General features: G+C 34.6%; 19 non-coding genes across 19 annotated transcripts; all 19 read right to left on the reverse strand.

The window, feature by feature from the left end:
• Positions 1 to 242: 242 nt before the first annotated feature.
• TRNAS-AGA (transfer RNA serine (anticodon AGA)) lies at positions 243 to 324 on the reverse strand. Its single transcript has one exon. It is a non-coding gene; the product is annotated as a tRNA-Ser (tRNA).
• A 682-nt stretch (positions 325 to 1,006) lies between these two features.
• TRNAY-GUA (transfer RNA tyrosine (anticodon GUA)) lies at positions 1,007 to 1,091 on the reverse strand. Its single transcript is given in 2 exon segments — positions 1,007 to 1,042; positions 1,055 to 1,091. It is a non-coding gene; the product is annotated as a tRNA-Tyr (tRNA).
• Positions 1,092 to 2,287: 1,196 nt separating this feature from the next.
• Positions 2,288 to 2,372, reverse strand: TRNAY-GUA (transfer RNA tyrosine (anticodon GUA)). Its single transcript is given in 2 exon segments — positions 2,288 to 2,323; positions 2,336 to 2,372. It is a non-coding gene; the product is annotated as a tRNA-Tyr (tRNA).
• Positions 2,373 to 3,567: 1,195 nt separating this feature from the next.
• TRNAY-GUA (transfer RNA tyrosine (anticodon GUA)) lies at positions 3,568 to 3,652 on the reverse strand. The gene is given in 2 exon segments: positions 3,568 to 3,603; positions 3,616 to 3,652. It is a non-coding gene; the product is annotated as a tRNA-Tyr (tRNA).
• Positions 3,653 to 5,037: 1,385 nt separating this feature from the next.
• On the reverse strand, positions 5,038 to 5,122 carry TRNAY-GUA (transfer RNA tyrosine (anticodon GUA)). The gene is given in 2 exon segments: positions 5,038 to 5,073; positions 5,086 to 5,122. It is a non-coding gene; the product is annotated as a tRNA-Tyr (tRNA).
• A 242-nt stretch (positions 5,123 to 5,364) lies between these two features.
• Positions 5,365 to 5,446, reverse strand: TRNAS-AGA (transfer RNA serine (anticodon AGA)). The gene has a single exon. It is a non-coding gene; the product is annotated as a tRNA-Ser (tRNA).
• A 1,184-nt stretch (positions 5,447 to 6,630) lies between these two features.
• TRNAS-AGA (transfer RNA serine (anticodon AGA)) lies at positions 6,631 to 6,712 on the reverse strand. The gene has a single exon. It is a non-coding gene; the product is annotated as a tRNA-Ser (tRNA).
• Positions 6,713 to 7,394: 682 nt separating this feature from the next.
• Positions 7,395 to 7,479, reverse strand: TRNAY-GUA (transfer RNA tyrosine (anticodon GUA)). Its single transcript is given in 2 exon segments — positions 7,395 to 7,430; positions 7,443 to 7,479. It is a non-coding gene; the product is annotated as a tRNA-Tyr (tRNA).
• A 1,709-nt stretch (positions 7,480 to 9,188) lies between these two features.
• On the reverse strand, positions 9,189 to 9,270 carry TRNAS-AGA (transfer RNA serine (anticodon AGA)). Its single transcript has one exon. It is a non-coding gene; the product is annotated as a tRNA-Ser (tRNA).
• Positions 9,271 to 9,952: 682 nt separating this feature from the next.
• TRNAY-GUA (transfer RNA tyrosine (anticodon GUA)) lies at positions 9,953 to 10,037 on the reverse strand. Its single transcript is given in 2 exon segments — positions 9,953 to 9,988; positions 10,001 to 10,037. It is a non-coding gene; the product is annotated as a tRNA-Tyr (tRNA).
• Positions 10,038 to 11,233: 1,196 nt separating this feature from the next.
• On the reverse strand, positions 11,234 to 11,318 carry TRNAY-GUA (transfer RNA tyrosine (anticodon GUA)). Its single transcript is given in 2 exon segments — positions 11,234 to 11,269; positions 11,282 to 11,318. It is a non-coding gene; the product is annotated as a tRNA-Tyr (tRNA).
• Positions 11,319 to 12,514: 1,196 nt separating this feature from the next.
• On the reverse strand, positions 12,515 to 12,599 carry TRNAY-GUA (transfer RNA tyrosine (anticodon GUA)). The gene is given in 2 exon segments: positions 12,515 to 12,550; positions 12,563 to 12,599. It is a non-coding gene; the product is annotated as a tRNA-Tyr (tRNA).
• Positions 12,600 to 13,795: 1,196 nt separating this feature from the next.
• On the reverse strand, positions 13,796 to 13,880 carry TRNAY-GUA (transfer RNA tyrosine (anticodon GUA)). The gene is given in 2 exon segments: positions 13,796 to 13,831; positions 13,844 to 13,880. It is a non-coding gene; the product is annotated as a tRNA-Tyr (tRNA).
• A 1,196-nt stretch (positions 13,881 to 15,076) lies between these two features.
• Positions 15,077 to 15,161, reverse strand: TRNAY-GUA (transfer RNA tyrosine (anticodon GUA)). The gene is given in 2 exon segments: positions 15,077 to 15,112; positions 15,125 to 15,161. It is a non-coding gene; the product is annotated as a tRNA-Tyr (tRNA).
• A 1,196-nt stretch (positions 15,162 to 16,357) lies between these two features.
• TRNAY-GUA (transfer RNA tyrosine (anticodon GUA)) lies at positions 16,358 to 16,442 on the reverse strand. The gene is given in 2 exon segments: positions 16,358 to 16,393; positions 16,406 to 16,442. It is a non-coding gene; the product is annotated as a tRNA-Tyr (tRNA).
• Positions 16,443 to 17,638: 1,196 nt separating this feature from the next.
• On the reverse strand, positions 17,639 to 17,723 carry TRNAY-GUA (transfer RNA tyrosine (anticodon GUA)). The gene is given in 2 exon segments: positions 17,639 to 17,674; positions 17,687 to 17,723. It is a non-coding gene; the product is annotated as a tRNA-Tyr (tRNA).
• Positions 17,724 to 18,919: 1,196 nt separating this feature from the next.
• TRNAY-GUA (transfer RNA tyrosine (anticodon GUA)) lies at positions 18,920 to 19,004 on the reverse strand. Its single transcript is given in 2 exon segments — positions 18,920 to 18,955; positions 18,968 to 19,004. It is a non-coding gene; the product is annotated as a tRNA-Tyr (tRNA).
• A 1,196-nt stretch (positions 19,005 to 20,200) lies between these two features.
• TRNAY-GUA (transfer RNA tyrosine (anticodon GUA)) lies at positions 20,201 to 20,285 on the reverse strand. The gene is given in 2 exon segments: positions 20,201 to 20,236; positions 20,249 to 20,285. It is a non-coding gene; the product is annotated as a tRNA-Tyr (tRNA).
• A 432-nt stretch (positions 20,286 to 20,717) lies between these two features.
• Positions 20,718 to 20,799, reverse strand: TRNAS-AGA (transfer RNA serine (anticodon AGA)). The gene has a single exon. It is a non-coding gene; the product is annotated as a tRNA-Ser (tRNA).
• Between the last annotated feature and the right edge of the window lie 1,146 nt (positions 20,800 to 21,945).

The following is a 21,945-nucleotide window of genomic DNA, read 5'->3' on the forward strand; positions in this document are numbered from 1 at the left end:
TTGTTATTATAAGATTATGCGCATGTAGATGATTCGACATAGTATTCCTAATCGATTTTAAAAGTACGTAGAAGAGTAGTAGAAAAAAGGTGAGTTAATCAGTAAATTTAACGTTGTCATTTTGTATTGCATTTTCATATCACAATTATATTTTACATAAAAATTAGATGACGGAAAACCATTAAAATCTCTATAACCCAACAATACACATTTTTAGATCTTACACGTACAATAAATGAAAACGTGAACGGCAAGATTCGAACCTGCGCGGGCAAAGCCCACATGATTTCTAGTCATGCCCGATAACAACTCCGGCACGTCCACTCTTATACAATAATAGACCTATCCATATACTATTCTCTTTCATAAATGCTGGTGTTCAGTGAGAATTGTGGATGAGTCTAAGCATGACTCACTCGATTTATAATCCAGATAAAAAGATTAAAACCACAACGTTTATTCGGCTCTCTTTATGTTTCCAGAATCATAATACATTTTCTGAATTCGAAAACAATTTTTTTGAAGAGCTCCTTTGTTGATTCATATTACATCTACTTATCTATCTCCATGTAATACTTAGATGTGGGCTATGATTGTTTATATTATTGGAAAATTAAGGCTTTTAAATCGTGGAAGAAAGTGGCCAAGGGTTCTTCACTACGCTTGTAGGAACGTTGACGATTCGTAAGCACTAGCCACGAGCCTTTAAATATAATTGTGCATATACAACTTTAATTTGATCTTTCAAAAACACTATGATCATATGGGTTTTTAAAGCATAAAATAGAGGAAAGCTCAAAGTATTTTTTACTTAGTGTACTATAAAATCATTTCTTATGCTATCACAATTGTATAACCCTAAAACATACCAATCGAGTAAAAAAAGAATTGGATAGAAAGCTTTTGTTTAACTCTTATTTTCTTGCCAGCATGCATTGGTTAGATCTAATATTCAAAAAAAGAGTAAATATCAGAACGCTATAAAAACCCAACATGTGGGAGAAATTCCGACCTACCGGATTCGAACCAGTGACCTAAGGATATTCTGCTTCAACTACAGTCCTCCGCTCTACCAACTGAGCTAAGGTCGGATTGTATTATACTTGATGCATGTGTACTTTTCTAAATAATCTATGAACACAAAGATTTGCATAAGTTTAGAATACACAGAATGAAAAAGGCTTTAGCCCATAAGATCCGACCTACCAGATTTGAACTAGTGACCTAAGGATAATCTGCGTCTACTACAGTCCTCCGCTCTACAACTTGAGCTAAGGTCGGTTGTTATTATAAGATTATGCGCATGTAGATGATTCGACATAGTACTCCTAATAGATTTTAAAAGTACGTAGAAGAGTAGTAGAAAAAAGGTGAGTTAATCAGTAAATTTAACGTCGTCATGTTATGTTGCATTTTCATATCACAATTATATTTTACATAAAAATTAGATGACGGAAAATCATTAAAATCTCTATAACCCAACAATACACAATTTTAGAACTTACACGCACAAGAAATGAAAACGTGAACGACAGGATTCGAGCCTGCGCGGGCAAAGCCCACATGATTTCTAGTCATGCCCGATAACCACTCCTGCACGTCCACTCTTGTACAAAAATAGACCTATCCATATACTATTCTCTTTCATAAATTCTGGTGTTCAGTGAGAATTGTGGATGAGTCTAAGCATGACTCACTCGATTTATAATCCAGATAAAAAGATTAAAACCACAACGCTTGTTCGGCTCTATTTATGTTTCAAGAATCATAATACATTTTCTGCATTCGCAAACAATTTTTTTGAAGAGCTCCTTTGTTGATTCATATTACATCTACTTATCTATCTCCATGTAATACTTAGATGTGGGCTATGATTGTTTATATTATTGGAAAATTAAGGCTTTTAAATCGTGGAAGAAAGTGGCCAAGGGTTCTTCACTACGCTTGTAGGAACGTTGACGATTCGTAAGCACTAGCCACGAGCCTCTAAATATAATTGTGCATATACAACTTTAATTTGATCTTTCAAAAACACTATGATCATATGGGTTTTTAAAGCATAGAATAGAGGAAAGCTCAAAGTATTTTTTACTTAGTGTACTATAAAATCATTTCTTATGCTATCACAATTGTATAACCCTAAAACATACCAATCGAGTAAAAAAAGAATTGGATAGAAAGCATTTGTTTAACTCTTATTTTCTTGCCAGCATGCATTGGTTAGATCTAATATTCAAAAAAAGAGTAAATATCAGAACGCTATAAAAACCCAACATGTGGGAGAAATTCCGACCTACCGGATTCGAACCAGTGACCTAAGGATATTCTGCTTCAACTACAGTCCTCCGCTCTACCAACTGAGCTAAGGTCGGATTGTATTATACTTGATGCATGTGTACTTTTCTAAATAATCTATGAACACAAAGATTTGCATAAGTTTAGAATACACAAAATGAAAAAGGCTTTAGCCCATAAGATCCGACCTACCAGATTTGAACTAGTGACCTAAGGATAATCTGCGTCTACTACAGTCCTCCGCTCTACCAACTGAGCTAAGGTCGGTTGTTATTATAAGATTATGCGCATGTAGATGATTCGACATAGTACTCCTAATAGATTTTAAAAGTACGTAGAAGAGTAGTAGAAAAAAGGTGAGTTAATCAGTAAATTTAACGTCGTCATGTTATGTTGCATTTTCATATCACAATTATATTTTACATAAAAATTAGATGACGGAAAACCATAAAATCTCTATAACCCAACAATACACAATTTTAGAACTTACACGCACAATAAATGAAAACGTGAACGACAGGATTCGAGCCTGCACGGGCAAAGCCCACATGATTTCTAGTCATGCCCGATAACCACTCCTGCACGTCCACTCTTGTACAAAAATAGACCTATCCATATACTATTCTCTTTCATAAATTCTGGTGTTCAGTGAGAATTGTGGATGAGTCTAAGCATGACTCACTCGATTTATAATCCAGATAAAAAGATTAAAACCACAACGCTTGTTCGGCTCTATTTATGTTTCAAGAATCATAATACATTTTCTGAATTCGCAAACAATTTTTTTGAAGAGCTCCTTTGTTGATTCATATTACATCTACTTATCTATCTCCATGTAATACTTAGATGTGGGCTATGATTGTTTATATTATTGGAAAATTAAGGCTTTTAAATCGTGGAAGAAAGTGGCCAAGGGTTCTTCACTACGCTTGTAGGAACGTTGACGATTCGTAAGCACTAGCCACGAGCCTCTAAATATAATTGTGCATATACAACTTTAATTTGATCTTTCAAAAACACTATGATCATATGGGTTTTTAAAGCATAGAATAGAGGAAAGCTCAAAGTATTTTTTACTTAGTGTACTATAAAATCATTTCTTATGCTATCACAATTGTATAACCCTAAAACATACCAATCGAGTAAAAAAAGAATTGGATAGAAAGCATTTGTTTAACTCTTATTTTCTTGCCAGCATGCATTGGTTAGACCTAATATTCAAAAAAAGAGTAAATATCAGAACGCTATAAAAACCCAACATGTGGGAGAAATTCCGACCTACCGGATTCGAACCAGTGACCTAAGGATATTCTGCTTCAACTACAGTCCTCCGCTCTACCAACTGAGCTAAGGTCGGATTGTATTATACTTGATGCATGTGTACTTTTCTAAATAATCTATGAACACAAAGATTTGCATAAGTTTAGAATACACAAAATGAAAAAGGCTTTAGCCCATAAGATCCGACCTACCAGATTTGAACTAGTGACCTAAGGATAATCTGCGTCTACTACAGTCCTCCGCTCTACCAACTGAGCTAAGGTCGGTTGTTATTATAAGATTATGCGCATGTAGATGATTCGACATAGTACTCCTAATAGATTTTAAAAGTACGTAGAAGAGTAGTAGAAAAAAGGTGAGTTAATCAGTAAATTTAACGTCGTCATGTTATGTTGCATTTTCATATCACAATTATATTTTACATAAAAATTAGATGACGGAAAATCATTAAAATCTCTATAACCCAACAATACACAATTTTAGAACTTACACGCACAAGAAATGAAAACGTGAACGACAGGATTCGAGCCTTCGCGGGCAAAGCCCACATGATTTCTAGTCATGCCCGATAACCACTCCTGCACGTCCACTCTTGTACAAAAATAGACCTATCCATATACTATTCTCTTTCATAAATGCTGGTGTTCAGTGAGAATTGTGGATGAGTCTAAGCATGACTCACTCGATTTATAATCCAGATAAAAAGATTAAAACCACAACGCTTGTTCGGCTCTCTTTATGTTTCAAGAATCATAATACATTTTCTGAATTCGCAAACAATTTTTTTGAAGAGCTCCTTTGTTGATTCATATTACATCTACTTGTCTATCTGCATGTAATACTTAGATGTGGGCTATGATTGTTTATATTATTGGAAAATTAAGGCTTTTAAATCGTGGAAGAAAGTGGCAAAGGGTTCTTCACTACGCTTGTAGGAACGTTGACGATTCGTAAGCACTAGCCACGAGCCTCTAAATATAATTGTGCATATACAACTTTAATTTGATCTTTCAAAAACACTATGATCATATGGGTTTTTAAAGCATAGAATAGAGGAAAGCTCAAAGTATTTTTTACTTAGTGTACTATAAAATCATTTCTTATGCTATCACAATTGTATAACCCTAAAACATACCAATCGAGTAAAAAAAGAATTGGATAGAAAGCTTTTGTTTAAGTCTTATTTTCTTGCCAGCATGCATTGGTTAGATCCAATATTCAAAAAAGAGTAAATATCAGAACGCTATAAAAACCCAACATGTGGGAGAAATTCCGACCTACCGGATTCGAACCATTGACCTAAGGATATTCTGCTTCAACTACAGTCCTCCGCTCTACCAACTGAGCTAAGGTCGGATTGTATTATACTTGATGCATGTGTACTTTTCTAAATAATCTATGAACACAAAGATTTGCATAAGTTTAGAATACACGAAATGAAAAAGGCTTTAGCCCATAAGATCCGACCTACCGGATTCGAACCAGTGACCTAAGGATAATCTGCGTCTACTACAGTCCTCCGCTCTACCAACTGAGCTAAGGTCGGTTGTTATTATAACATTATGCGCATGTAGATGATTCGACATAGTATTCCTAATCGATTTTAAAAGTACGTAGAAGAGTAGTAGAAAAAAGGTGAGTTAATCAGTAAATTTAACGTTGTCATGTTGTGTTGCATTTTCATATCACAATTATATTTTACATAAAAATTAGATGACGGAAAACCATTAAAATCTCTATAACCCAACAATACACAATTTTAGAACTTATACACACAATAAATGAAAACGTGAACGACAGGATTCGAACCTGCGCGGGCAGAACCCACATGATTTCTAGTCATGCCCGATAACCACTCTGGCACGTCCACTCTTATACAATAATAGACCTATCCATATACTATTCTCTTTCATAAATGCTGGTGTTCAGTGAGAATTGTGGATGAGTCTAAGCATGACTCACTCGATTTATAATCCAGATAAAAAGATTAAAACCACAACGTTTGTTCAGCTCTCTTTATGTTTCCAGAATCATATCGAAAACAATTTTTTTGAAGAGCTCCTTGGTTGATTCATATTACATCTGCTTATCTATCTGCATGTAATACTTAGATGTGGGCTATGATTGTTTATATTATTGGAAAATTAAGGCTTTTAAATCGTGGAAGAAAGTGGCAAAGGGTTCTTCACTACGCTTGTAGGAACGTTGACGATTCTTAAGTACTAGCCACGAGCCTTTAAATATAATTGTGCCTATACAACTTTAATTTGATATTTCAAAAACACTATGATCATATGGGTTTTTAAAGCATAGAATAGAGGAAAGATCAAAGTATTTTTTCCTTAGTGTACTATAAAATCATTTCTCATGCTATCACAATTGTATAACCCTAAAACATACCAATCGAGTAAAACAAGAATGGGATCGAAAGCTTTTGTTTAACTCTTATTTTCTTGCCAGCATTCATTGGTTAGATCCAATATTCAAAAAACAGTAAATATCAGAACGCTATAAAAACCCAACATGTGGGAGAAAATTCCGACCTACCGGATTCGAACCAATGACCTAAGGATATTCTGCTTCAACTACAGTCCTCCGCTCTACCAACTCAGCTAAGGTCGGATTGTATTATACTTGATGCATGTGTACTTTTCTAAATAATCTATGAACACAAAGATTTGCATAAGTTCAGAATACACGAAATGAAAAAGGCTTTAGCCCATAAGATCCGACCTACCGGATTCGAACCAGTGACCTAAGGATAATCTGCGTCTACTACAGTCCTCCGCTCTACCAACGGAGCTAAGGTCGGTTGTTATTATAAGATTATGCGCATGTAGATGATTCGACATAGTATTCCTAATCGATTTTAAAAGTACGTAGAAGAGTAGTAGAAAAAAGGTGAGTTAATCAGTAAATTTAACGTTGTCATTTTGTATTGCATTTTCATATCACAATTATATTTTACATAAAAATTAGATGACGGAAAACCATTAAAATCTCTATAACCCAACAATACACATTTTTAGATCTTACACGTACAATAAATGAAAACGTGAACGGCAAGATTCGAACCTGCGCGGGCAAAGCCCACATGATTTCTAGTCATGCCCGATAACAACTCCGGCACGTCCACTCTTATACAATAATAGACCTATCCATATACTATTCTCTTTCATAAATGCTGGTGTTCAGTGAGAATTGTGGATGAGTCTAAGCATGACTCACTCGATTTATAATCCAGATAAAAAGATTAAAACCACAACGTTTATTCGGCTCTCTTTATGTTTCCAGAATCATAATACATTTTCTGAATTCGAAAACAATTTTTTTGAAGAGCTCCTTTGTTGATTCATATTACATCTACTTATCTATCTCCATGTAATACTTAGATGTGGGCTATGATTGTTTATATTATTGGAAAATTAAGGCTTTTAAATCGTGGAAGAAAGTGGCCAAGGGTTCTTCACTACGCTTGTAGGAACGTTGACGATTCGTAAGCACTAGCCACGAGCCTTTAAATATAATTGTGCATATACAACTTTAATTTGATCTTTCAAAAACACTATGATCATATGGGTTTTTAAAGCATAAAATAGAGGAAAGCTCAAAGTATTTTTTACTTAGTGTACTATAAAATCATTTCTTATGCTATCACAATTGTATAACCCTAAAACATACCAATCGAGTAAAAAAAGAATTGGATAGAAAGCTTTTGTTTAACTCTTATTTTCTTGCCAGCATGCATTGGTTAGATCTAATATTCAAAAAAAGAGTAAATATCAGAACGCTATAAAAACCCAACATGTGGGAGAAATTCCGACCTACCGGATTCGAACCAGTGACCTAAGGATATTCTGCTTCAACTACAGTCCTCCGCTCTACCAACTGAGCTAAGGTCGGATTGTATTATACTTGATGCATGTGTACTTTTCTAAATAATCTATGAACACAAAGATTTGCATAAGTTTAGAATACACAAAATGAAAAAGGCTTTAGCCCATAAGATCCGACCTACCAGATTTGAACTAGTGACCTAAGGATAATCTGCGTCTACTACAGTCCTCCGCTCTACAAACTGAGCTAAGGTCGGTTGTTATTATAAGATTATGCGCATGTAGATGATTCGACATAGTACTCCTAATAGATTTTAAAAGTACGTAGAAGAGTAGTAGAAAAAAGGTGAGTTAATCAGTAAATTTAACGTCGTCATGTTATGTTGCATTTTCATATCACAATTATATTTTACATAAAAATTAGATGACGGAAAACCATAAAATCTCTATAACCCAACAATACACAATTTTAGAACTTACACGCACAATAAATGAAAACGTGAACGACAGGATTCGAGCCTGCGCGGGCAAAGCCCACATGATTTCTAGTCATGCCCGATAACCACTCCTGCACGTCCACTCTTGTACAAAAATAGACCTATCCATATACTATTCTCTTTCATAAATTCTGGTGTTCAGTGAGAATTGTGGATGAGTCTAAGCATGACTCACTCGATTTATAATCCAGATAAAAAGATTAAAACCACAACGCTTGTTCGGCTCTATTTATGTTTCAAGAATCATAATACATTTTCTGAATTCGCAAACAATTTTTTTGAAGAGCTCCTTTGTTGATTCATATTACATCTACTTGTCTATCTGCATGTAATACTTAGATGTGGGCTATGATTGTTTATATTATTGGAAAATTAAGGCTTTTAAATCGTGGAAGAAAGTGGCAAAGGGTTCTTCACTACGCTTGTAGGAACGTTGACGATTCGTAAGCACTAGCCACGAGCCTCTAAATATAATTGTGCATATACAACTTTAATTTGATCTTTCAAAAACACTATGATCATATGGGTTTTTAAAGCATAGAATAGAGGAAAGCTCAAAGTATTTTTTACTTAGTGTACTATAAAATCATTTCTTATGCTATCACAATTGTATAACCCTAAAACATACCAATCGAGTAAAAAAAGAATTGGATCGAAAGCTTTTGTTTAAGTCTTATTTTCTTGCCAGCATGCATTGGTTAGATCCAATATTCAAAAAAGAGTAAATATCAGAACGCTATAAAAACCCAACATGTGGGAGAAATTCCGACCTACCAGATTCGAACCAGTGACCTAAGATATTCTGCTTCAACTACAGTCCTCCGCTCTACCAACTGAGCTAAGGTCGGATTGTAAATTACTTGATGCATGTGTACTTTTCTAAATAATCTATGAACACAAAGATTTGCATAAGTTTAGAATACACGAAATGAAAAAGGCTTTAGCCCATAAGATCCGACCTACCGGATTCGAACCAGTGACCTAAGGATAATCTGCGTCTACTACAGTCCTCCGCTCTACAAACTGAGCTAAGGTCGGTTGTTATTATAAGATTATGCGCATGTAGATGATTCAACATAGTATTCCTAATAGATTTTAAAAGTACGTAGAAGAGTAGTAGAAAAAGGTGAGTTAATCAGTAAATTTAACGTCGTCATGTTATGTTGCATTTTCATATCACAATTATATTTTACATAAAAATTAGATGACGGAAAACCATTAAAATCTCTATAACCCAACAATACACATTTTTAGATCTTACACGTACAATAAATGAAAACGTGAACGGCAAGATTCGAACCTGCGCGGGCAAAGCCCACATGATTTCTAGTCATGCCCGATAACCACTCCGGCACGTCCACTCTTATACAAAAATAGACCTATCCATATACTATTCTCTTTCATAAATGCTGGTGTTCAGTGAGAATTGTGGATGAGTCTAAGCATGACTCACTCGATTTATAATCCATATAAAATGATTAAAACCAAACGCTTGTTCGGCTCTCTTTATGTTGCAAGAATCATAATACATTTTCTGAATTCGCAAACAATTTTTTTGAAGAGCTCCTTTGTTGATTCATATTACATCTACTTATCTATCTGCATGTAATACTTAGATGTGGGCTATGACTGTTTATATTATTGGAAAATTAAGGCTTTTAAATCGTGGAAGAAAGTGGCAAAGGGTTCTTCACTACGCTTGTAGGAACGTTGACGATTCGTAAGCACTAGCCACGAGCCTCTAAATATAATTGTGCATATACAACTTTAATTTGTTTTTTATAAAAACACTATGATCATATGGGTTTTTAAAGCATAGAATAGAGGAAAGCTCAAAGTATTTTTTACTTAGTGTACTATAAAATCATTTCTTATGCTATCACAATTGTATGACCCTAAAACATACCAATCGAGTAAAAAAAGAATTGGATCAAAAGCTTTTGTTTATGTCTTATTTTCTTGCCAGCATGCATTGGTTAGATCCATTATTCAAAAAAGAGTAAATATCAGAACGCTAAAAAAACCCAACATGTGGGAGAAAATTCCGACCTACCGGATTCGAACCAGTGACCTAAGGATATTCTGCTTCAACTACAGTCCTCCGCTCTACCAACTGAGCTAAGGTCGGATTGTATTATATTTGATGCATGTGTACTTTTCTAAATAATCTATGAACACAAAGATTTGCATAAGTTTAGAATACACAAAATGAAAAAGGCTTTAGCCCATAAGATCCAACCTACCAGATTCGAACCAGTGACCTAAAGATAATCTGCGTCTACTACAGTCCTCCGCTCTACCAACTGAGCTAAGGTCGGTTGTTATTATAAGATTATGCGCATGTAGATGATTCGACATAGTACTCCTAATAGATTTTAAAAGTACGTAGAAGAGTAGCAGAAAAAAGGTGAGTTAATCAGTAAGTTTAACGTCGTCATGTTATGTTGCATTTTCATATCACAATTATATTTTACATAAAAATTAGATGACGGAAAACCATTAAAATCTCTATAACCCAACAATACACAATTTTATAAGTTACACGCACAAGAAATGAAATCGTGAACGACAGGATTCGAGCCTGCGCGGGCAAAGCCAACATGATTTCTAGTCATGCCCGATAACCACTCCTGCACGTCCACTCTTGTACAAAAATAGACCTATCCATATACTATTCTCTTTCATAAATGCTGGTGTTCAGTGAGAATTGTGGATGAGTCTAAGCATGACTCACTCGATTTATAATCCATATAAAAAGATTAAAACCAAACGCTTGTTCGGCTCTCTTTATGTTTCAAGAATCATAATACATTTTCTGAATTCGCAAACAATTTTTTTGAAGAGCTCCTTTGTTGATTCATATTACATCTACTTATCTATCTGCATGTAATACTTAGATGTGGGCTATGACTGTTTATATTATTGGAAAATTAAGGCTTTTAAATCGTGGAAGAAAGTGGCAAAGGGTTCTTCACTACGCTTGTAGGAACGTTGACGATTCGTAAGCACTAGCCACGAGCCTCTAAATATAATTGTGCATATACAACTTTAATTTGTTTTTTATAAAAACACTATGATCATATGGGTTTTTAAAGCATAGAATAGAGGAAAGCTCAAAGTATTTTTTACTTAGTGTACTATAAAATCATTTCTTATGCTATCACAATTGTATGACCCTAAAACATACCAATCGAGTAAAAAAAGAATTGGATCAAAAGCTTTTGTTTATGTCTTATTTTCTTGCCAGCATGCATTGGTTAGATCCATTATTCAAAAAAGAGTAAATATCAGAACGCTAAAAAAACCCAACATGTGGGAGAAAATTCCGACCTACCGGATTCGAACCAGTGACCTAAGGATATTCTGCTTCAACTACAGTCCTCCGCTCTACCAACTGAGCTAAGGTCGGATTGTATTATATTTGATGCATGTGTACTTTTCTAAATAATCTATGAACACAAAGATTTGCATAAGTTTAGAATACACGAAATGAAAAAGGCTTTAGCCCATAAGATCCAACCTACCAGATTCGAACCAGTGACCTAAAGATAATCTGCGTCTACTACAGTCCTCCGCTCTACCAACTGAGCTAAGGTCGGTTGTTATTATAAGATTATGCGCATGTAGATGATTCGACATAGTACTCCTAATAGATTTTAAAAGTACGTAGAAGAGTAGCAGAAAAAAGGTGAGTTAATCAGTAAGTTTAACGTCGTCATGTTATGTTGCATTTTCATATCACAATTATATTTTACATAAAAATTAGATGACGGAAAACCATTAAAATCTCTATAACCCAACAATACACAATTTTATAAGTTACACGCACAAGAAATGAAATCGTGAACGACAGGATTCGAGCCTGCGCGGGCAAAGCCAACATGATTTCTAGTCATGCCCGATAACCACTCCTGCACGTCCACTCTTGTACAAAAATAGACCTATCCATATACTATTCTCTTTCATAAATGCTGGTGTTCAGTGAGAATTGTGGATGAGTCTAAGCATGACTCACTCGATTTATAATCCATATAAAAAGATTAAAACCAAACGCTTGTTCGGCTCTCTTTATGTTTCAAGAATCATAATACATTTTCTGAATTCGCAAACAATTTTTTTGAAGAGCTCCTTTGTTGATTCATATTACATCTACTTATCTATCTGCATGTAATACTTAGATGTGGGCTATGACTGTTTATATTATTGGAAAATTAAGGCTTTTAAATCGTGGAAGAAAGTGGCAAAGGGTTCTTCACTACGCTTGTAGGAACGTTGACGATTCGTAAGCACTAGCCACGAGCCTCTAAATATAATTGTGCATATACAACTTTAATTTGTTTTTTATAAAAACACTATGATCATATGGGTTTTTAAAGCATAGAATAGAGGAAAGCTCAAAGTATTTTTTACTTAGTGTACTATAAAATCATTTCTTATGCTATCACAATTGTATGACCCTAAAACATACCAATCGAGTAAAAAAAGAATTGGATCAAAAGCTTTTGTTTATGTCTTATTTTCTTGCCAGCATGCATTGGTTAGATCCATTATTCAAAAAAGAGTAAATATCAGAACGCTAAAAAAACCCAACATGTGGGAGAAAATTCCGACCTACCGGATTCGAACCAGTGACCTAAGGATATTCTGCTTCAACTACAGTCCTCCGCTCTACCAACTGAGCTAAGGTCGGATTGTATTATATTTGATGCATGTGTACTTTTCTAAATAATCTATGAACACAAAGATTTGCATAAGTTTAGAATACACGAAATGAAAAAGGCTTTAGCCCATAAGATCCAACCTACCAGATTCGAACCAGTGAGCTAAAGATAATCTGCGTCTACTACAGTCCTCCGCTTTACCAACTGAGCTAAGGTCGGTTGTTATTATAAGATTATGCGCATGTAGATGATTCGACATAGTACTCCTAATAGATTTTAAAAGTACGTAGAAGAGTAGCAGAAAAAAGGTGAGTTAATCAGTAAGTTTAACGTCGTCATGTTATGTTGCATTTTCATATCACAATTATATTTTACATAAAAATTAGATGACGGAAAACCATTAAAATCTCTATAACCCAACAATACACAATTTTATAAGTTACACGCACAAGAAATGAAATCGTGAACGACAGGATTCGAGCCTGCGCGGGCAAAGCCAACATGATTTCTAGTCATGCCCGATAACCACTCCTGCACGTCCACTCTTGTACAAAAATAGACCTATCCATATACTATTCTCTTTCATAAATGCTGGTGTTCAGTGAGAATTGTGGATGAGTCTAAGCATGACTCACTCGATTTATAATCCATATAAAAAGATTAAAACCAAACGCTTGTTCGGCTCTCTTTATGTTTCAAGAATCATAATACATTTTCTGAATTCGCAAACAATTTTTTTGAAGAGCTCCTTTGTTGATTCATATTACATCTACTTATCTATCTGCATGTAATACTTAGATGTGGGCTATGACTGTTTATATTATTGGAAAATTAAGGCTTTTAAATCGTGGAAGAAAGTGGCAAAGGGTTCTTCACTACGCTTGTAGGAACGTTGACGATTCGTAAGCACTAGCCACGAGCCTCTAAATATAATTGTGCATATACAACTTTAATTTGTTTTTTATAAAAACACTATGATCATATGGGTTTTTAAAGCATAGAATAGAGGAAAGCTCAAAGTATTTTTTACTTAGTGTACTATAAAATCATTTCTTATGCTATCACAATTGTATGACCCTAAAACATACCAATCGAGTAAAAAAAGAATTGGATCAAAAGCTTTTGTTTATGTCTTATTTTCTTGCCAGCATGCATTGGTTAGATCCATTATTCAAAAAAGAGTAAATATCAGAACGCTAAAAAAACCCAACATGTGGGAGAAAATTCCGACCTACCGGATTCGAACCAGTGACCTAAGGATATTCTGCTTCAACTACAGTCCTCCGCTCTACCAACTGAGCTAAGGTCGGATTGTATTATATTTGATGCATGTGTACTTTTCTAAATAATCTATGAACACAAAGATTTGCATAAGTTTAGAATACACGAAATGAAAAAGGCTTTAGCCCATAAGATCCAACCTACCAGATTCGAACCAGTGACCTAAAGATAATCTGCGTCTACTACAGTCCTCCGCTCTACCAACTGAGCTAAGGTCGGTTGTTATTATAAGATTATGCGCATGTAGATGATTCGACATAGTACTCCTAATAGATTTTAAAAGTACGTAGAAGAGTAGCAGAAAAAAGGTGAGTTAATCAGTAAGTTTAACGTCGTCATGTTATGTTGCATTTTCATATCACAATTATATTTTACATAAAAATTAGATGACGGAAAACCATTAAAATCTCTATAACCCAACAATACACAATTTTATAAGTTACACGCACAAGAAATGAAATCGTGAACGACAGGATTCGAGCCTGCGCGGGCAAAGCCAACATGATTTCTAGTCATGCCCGATAACCACTCCTGCACGTCCACTCTTGTACAAAAATAGACCTATCCATATACTATTCTCTTTCATAAATGCTGGTGTTCAGTGAGAATTGTGGATGAGTCTAAGCATGACTCACTCGATTTATAATCCATATAAAAAGATTAAAACCAAACGCTTGTTCGGCTCTCTTTATGTTTCAAGAATCATAATACATTTTCTGAATTCGCAAACAATTTTTTTGAAGAGCTCCTTTGTTGATTCATATTACATCTACTTATCTATCTGCATGTAATACTTAGATGTGGGCTATGACTGTTTATATTATTGGAAAATTAAGGCTTTTAAATCGTGGAAGAAAGTGGCAAAGGGTTCTTCACTACGCTTGTAGGAACGTTGACGATTCGTAAGCACTAGCCACGAGCCTCTAAATATAATTGTGCATATACAACTTTAATTTGTTTTTTATAAAAACACTATGATCATATGGGTTTTTAAAGCATAGAATAGAGGAAAGCTCAAAGTATTTTTTACTTAGTGTACTATAAAATCATTTCTTATGCTATCACAATTGTATGACCCTAAAACATACCAATCGAGTAAAAAAAGAATTGGATCAAAAGCTTTTGTTTATGTCTTATTTTCTTGCCAGCATGCATTGGTTAGATCCATTATTCAAAAAAGAGTAAATATCAGAACGCTAAAAAAACCCAACATGTGGGAGAAAATTCCGACCTACCGGATTCGAACCAGTGACCTAAGGATATTCTGCTTCAACTACAGTCCTCCGCTCTACCAACTGAGCTAAGGTCGGATTGTATTATATTTGATGCATGTGTACTTTTCTAAATAATCTATGAACACAAAGATTTGCATAAGTTTAGAATACACGAAATGAAAAAGGCTTTAGCCCATAAGATCCAACCTACCAGATTCGAACCAGTGACCTAAAGATAATCTGCGTCTACTACAGTCCTCCGCTCTACCAACTGAGCTAAGGTCGGTTGTTATTATAAGATTATGCGCATGTAGATGATTCGACATAGTACTCCTAATAGATTTTAAAAGTACGTAGAAGAGTAGCAGAAAAAAGGTGAGTTAATCAGTAAGTTTAACGTCGTCATGTTATGTTGCATTTTCATATCACAATTATATTTTACATAAAAATTAGATGACGGAAAACCATTAAAATCTCTATAACCCAACAATACACAATTTTATAAGTTACACGCACAAGAAATGAAATCGTGAACGACAGGATTCGAGCCTGCGCGGGCAAAGCCAACATGATTTCTAGTCATGCCCGATAACCACTCCTGCACGTCCACTCTTGTACAAAAATAGACCTATCCATATACTATTCTCTTTCATAAATGCTGGTGTTCAGTGAGAATTGTGGATGAGTCTAAGCATGACTCACTCGATTTATAATCCATATAAAAAGATTAAAACCAAACGCTTGTTCGGCTCTCTTTATGTTTCAAGAATCATAATACATTTTCTGAATTCGCAAACAATTTTTTTGAAGAGCTCCTTTGTTGATTCATATTACATCTACTTATCTATCTGCATGTAATACTTAGATGTGGGCTATGACTGTTTATATTATTGGAAAATTAAGGCTTTTAAATCGTGGAAGAAAGTGGCAAAGGGTTCTTCACTACGCTTGTAGGAACGTTGACGATTCGTAAGCACTAGCCACGAGCCTCTAAATATAATTGTGCATATACAACTTTAATTTGTTTTTTATAAAAACACTATGATCATATGGGTTTTTAAAGCATAGAATAGAGGAAAGCTCAAAGTATTTTTTACTTAGTGTACTATAAAATCATTTCTTATGCTATCACAATTGTATGACCCTAAAACATACCAATCGAGTAAAAAAAGAATTGGATCAAAAGCTTTTGTTTATGTCTTATTTTCTTGCCAGCATGCATTGGTTAGATCCATTATTCAAAAAAGAGTAAATATCAGAACGCTAAAAAAACCCAACATGTGGGAGAAAATTCCGACCTACCGGATTCGAACCAGTGACCTAAGGATATTCTGCTTCAACTACAGTCCTCCGCTCTACCAACTGAGCTAAGGTCGGATTGTATTATATTTGATGCATGTGTACTTTTCTAAATAATCTATGAACACAAAGATTTGCATAAGTTTAGAATACACGAAATGAAAAAGGCTTTAGCCCATAAGATCCAACCTACCAGATTCGAACCAGTGAGCTAAAGATAATCTGCGTCTACTACAGTCCTCCGCTTTACCAACTGAGCTAAGGTCGGTTGTTATTATAAGATTATGCGCATGTAGATGATTCGACATAGTACTCCTAATAGATTTTAAAAGTACGTAGAAGAGTAGCAGAAAAAAGGTGAGTTAATCAGTAAGTTTAACGTCGTCATGTTATGTTGCATTTTCATATCACAATTATATTTTACATAAAAATTAGATGACGGAAAACCATTAAAATCTCTATAACCCAACAATACACAATTTTATAAGTTACACGCACAAGAAATGAAATCGTGAACGACAGGATTCGAGCCTGCGCGGGCAAAGCCAACATGATTTCTAGTCATGCCCGATAACCACTCCTGCACGTCCACTCTTGTACAAAAATAGACCTATCCATATACTATTCTCTTTCATAAATGCTGGTGTTCAGTGAGAATTGTGGATGAGTCTAAGCATGACTCACTCGATTTATAATCCATATAAAAAGATTAAAACCAAACGCTTGTTCGGCTCTCTTTATGTTTCAAGAATCATAATACATTTTCTGAATTCGCAAACAATTTTTTTGAAGAGCTCCTTTGTTGATTCATATTACATCTACTTATCTATCTGCATGTAATACTTAGATGTGGGCTATGATTGTTTATATTATAGGAAAATTAAGGCTTTTAAATCGTGGAAGAAAGTGGCAAAGGGTTCTTCACTACGCTTGTAGGAACGTTGACGATTCGTAAGCACTAGCCACGAGCCTCTAAATATAATTGTGCATATACAACTTTAATTTGTTTTTTATAAAAACATTATGATCATATGGGTTTTTAAAGCATAGAATAGAGGAAAGCTCAAAGTATTTTTTACTTAGTGTACTATAAAATCATTTCTTATGCTATCACAATTGTATAACCCTAAAACATACCAATCGAGTAAAAAAAGAATTGGATCAAAAGCTTTTGTTTATGTCTTATTTTCTTGCCAGCATGCATTGGTTAGATCCATTATTCAAAAAAGAGTAAATATCAGAACGCTAAAAAAACCCAACATGTGGGAGAAAATTCCGACCTACCGGATTCGAACCAGTGACCTAAGGATATTCTGCTTCAACTACAGTCCTCCGCTCTACCAACTGAGCTAAGGTCGGATTGTATTATATTTGATGCATGTGTACTTTTCTAAATAATCTATGAACACAAAGATTTGCATAAGTTTAGAATACACGAAATGAAAAAGGCTTTAGCCCATAAGATCCAACCTACCAGATTCGAACCAGTGACCTAAAGATAATCTGCGTCTACTACAGTCCTCCGCTCTACCAACTGAGCTAAGGTCGGTTGTTATTATAAGATTATGCGCATGTAGATGATTCGACATAGTACTCCTAATAGATTTTAAAAGTACGTAGAAGAGTAGCAGAAAAAAGGTGAGTTAATCAGTAAGTTTAACGTCGTCATGTTATGTTGCATTTTCATATCACAATTATATTTTACATAAAAATTAGATGACGGAAAACCATTAAAATCTCTATAACCCAACAATACACAATTTTATAAGTTACACGCACAAGAAATGAAATCGTGAACGACAGGATTCGAGCCTGCGCGGGCAAAGCCAACATGATTTCTAGTCATGCCCGATAACCACTCCTGCACGTCCACTCTTGTACAAAAATAGACCTATCCATATACTATTCTCTTTCATAAATGCTGGTGTTCAGTGAGAATTGTGGATGAGTCTAAGCATGACTCACTCGATTTATAATCCATATAAAAAGATTAAAACCAAACGCTTGTTCGGCTCTCTTTATGTTTCAAGAATCATAATACATTTTCTGAATTCGCAAACAATTTTTTTGAAGAGCTCCTTTGTTGATTCATATTACATCTACTTATCTATCTGCATGTAATACTTAGATGTGGGCTATGACTGTTTATATTATTGGAAAATTAAGGCTTTTAAATCGTGGAAGAAAGTGGCAAAGGGTTCTTCACTACGCTTGTAGGAACGTTGACGATTCGTAAGCACTAGCCACGAGCCTCTAAATATAATTGTGCATATACAACTTTAATTTGTTTTTTATAAAAACACTATGATCATATGGGTTTTTAAAGCATAGAATAGAGGAAAGCTCAAAGTATTTTTTACTTAGTGTACTATAAAATCATTTCTTATGCTATCACAATTGTATGACCCTAAAACATACCAATCGAGTAAAAAAAGAATTGGATCAAAAGCTTTTGTTTATGTCTTATTTTCTTGCCAGCATGCATTGGTTAGATCCATTATTCAAAAAAGAGTAAATATCAGAACGCTAAAAAAACCCAACATGTGGGAGAAAATTCCGACCTACCGGATTCGAACCAGTGACCTAAGGATATTCTGCTTCAACTACAGTCCTCCGCTCTACCAACTGAGCTAAGGTCGGATTGTATTATATTTGATGCATGTGTACTTTTCTAAATAATCTATGAACACAAAGATTTGCATAAGTTTAGAATACACGAAATGAAAAAGGCTTTAGCCCATAAGATCCAACCTACCAGATTCGAACCAGTGAGCTAAAGATAATCTGCGTCTACTACAGTCCTCCGCTTTACCAACTGAGCTAAGGTCGGTTGTTATTATAAGATTATGCGCATGTAGATGATTCGACATAGTACTCCTAATAGATTTTAAAAGTACGTAGAAGAGTAGCAGAAAAAAGGTGAGTTAATCAGTAAGTTTAACGTCGTCATGTTATGTTGCATTTTCATATCACAATTATATTTTACATAAAAATTAGATGACGGAAAACCATTAAAATCTCTATAACCCAACAATACACAATTTTATAAGTTACACGCACAAGAAATGAAATCGTGAACGACAGGATTCGAGCCTGCGCGGGCAAAGCCAACATGATTTCTAGTCATGCCCGATAACCACTCCTGCACGTCCACTCTTGTACAAAAATAGACCTATCCATATACTATTCTCTTTCATAAATGCTGGTGTTCAGTGAGAATTGTGGATGAGTCTAAGCATGACTCACTCGATTTATAATCCATATAAAAAGATTAAAACCAAACGCTTGTTCGGCTCTCTTTATGTTTCAAGAATCATAATACATTTTCTGAATTCGCAAACAATTTTTTTGAAGAGCTCCTTTGTTGATTCATATTACATCTACTTATCTATCTGCATGTAATACTTAGATGTGGGCTATGATTGTTTATATTATAGGAAAATTAAGGCTTTTAAATCGTGGAAGAAAGTGGCAAAGGGTTCTTCACTACGCTTGTAGGAACGTTGACGATTCGTAAGCACTAGCCACGAGCCTCTAAATATAATTGTGCATATACAACTTTAATTTGTTTTTTATAAAAACATTATGATCATATGGGTTTTTAAAGCATAGAATAGAGGAAAGCTCAAAGTATTTTTTACTTAGTGTACTATAAAATCATTTCTTATGCTATCACAATTGTATAACCCTAAAACATACCAATCGAGTAAAAAAAGAATTGGATCAAAAGCTTTTGTTTATGTCTTATTTTCTTGCCAGCATGCATTGGTTAGATCCATTATTCAAAAAAGAGTAAATATCAGAACGCTAAAAAAACCCAACATGTGGGAGAAAATTCCGACCTACCGGATTCGAACCAGTGACCTAAGGATATTCTGCTTCAACTACAGTCCTCCGCTCTACCAACTGAGCTAAGGTCGGATTGTATTATATTTGATGCATGTGTACTTTTCTAAATAATCTATGAACACAAATATTTGCATAAGTTTAGAATACACGAAATGCAAAAGGCTTTAGCCCATAAGATCCGACATACCAGATTCGAACTAGTGACCTAAAGATAATCTGCGTCTACTACAGTCCTCCGCTCTACCAACTGAGCTAAGGTCGGTTGTTATTATAAGATTATGCGCATGTAGATGATTCGACATAGTACTCCTAATAGATTTTAAAAGTACGTAGAAGAGTAGTAGAAAAAAGGTGAGTTAATCAGTAAGTTTAACGTCGTCATGTTATGTTGCATTTTCATATCACAATTATATTTTACATAAAAATTAGATGACGGAAAACCATTAAAATCTCTATAACCCAACAATACACAATTTTATAACTTACACGCACAATAAATGAAAACGTGAACGACAGGATTCGAACCTGCGCGGGCAAAGCCCACATGATTTCTAGTCATGCCCGATAACCACTCCGGCACGTCCACTCTTATACAAAAATAGACCTATCCATATAATATTCTCTTTCATAAATGCTGGTGTTCAGTGAGAATTGTGGATGAGTCTAAGCATGACTCACTCGATTTATAATCCAGATAAAAAGATTAAAACCACAACGCTTGTTCGGCTCTCTTTATGTTTCAAGAAGCATAATACATTTTCTCAATTCAAATTTTTTTTTTTTTGAAGAGCTCCTTTGTTGATGTATATTTCATCTACTTATCTATCTGCATGTAATACTTAGATGTGGGCTATGATTGTTTTTTATTATTGGACAATTAAGGCTTTTAAATCGTGGAAGAAAGTGGCAAAGGGTTCTTCACAACGCTTGTAGGAACGTTGACGATTCGTAAGCACTAGCCACGAGCCTTTAATTATAATTGTGCATATACAACTTTAATTTGTTTTTTATAAAAACACTATGATCATATGGGTTTTTAAAGCATAGAATAGAGGAAACCTCAAAGTATTTTTTACTTACTGTACTATAAATCATTTCTTATGCTATCACAATTGTATAACCCTAAAACATACCAATCGAGTAAAAAAAGAATTGGATCAAAAGCTTTTGTTTAAGTGTTATTTTTGTTGCCTACGTGCATTGGTTAGATCCAATATTCAAAAAAAGAGTAAAGGTCACAACGCTATAAAAACCTAACATATGGGAGAAAATTCCGACCTACCGAATTCGAACCAGTGACCTAAGGATATTCTACTTTAACTACAGTCCTCCGCTCTACCAACTGAGCTAATGTCGGATTGTATTATACTTGATGCATGTGTACTTTTCTAAATAATCTATGAATACAAAGATTTGCATAAGTTTAGAATACACAAAATGAAAAAGGCTTTAACCCATAAGATCCGACCTACCGGATTCGAACCAGTGACCTAAAGATAATCTGCGTCTACTACAGTCCTCCGCTCTACCAACTGAGCTAAGGTCGTTGTTATTATAAGATTATGCGCATGAAGATGATTCGACATAGTACTTCTAATAGATTTTAAAAGTACGTAAAAGAGTAGTAAAAAAAGGTGAGTTAATCAGTAAATTTAACGTTGTCATGTTGTGTTGCATTTTCATATCACAATTATATTTTACATAAAAATTCGATGACGGAAAACCATTAAAA

The sequence above is a fragment of the Camelina sativa genome, chromosome 16 (genome assembly GCF_030686135.1).
Source record: "Camelina sativa cultivar CO46 ecotype springtype chromosome 16, ASM3068613v1".
Classification (NCBI taxonomy): Eukaryota; Viridiplantae; Streptophyta; class Magnoliopsida; order Brassicales; family Brassicaceae; genus Camelina; species Camelina sativa.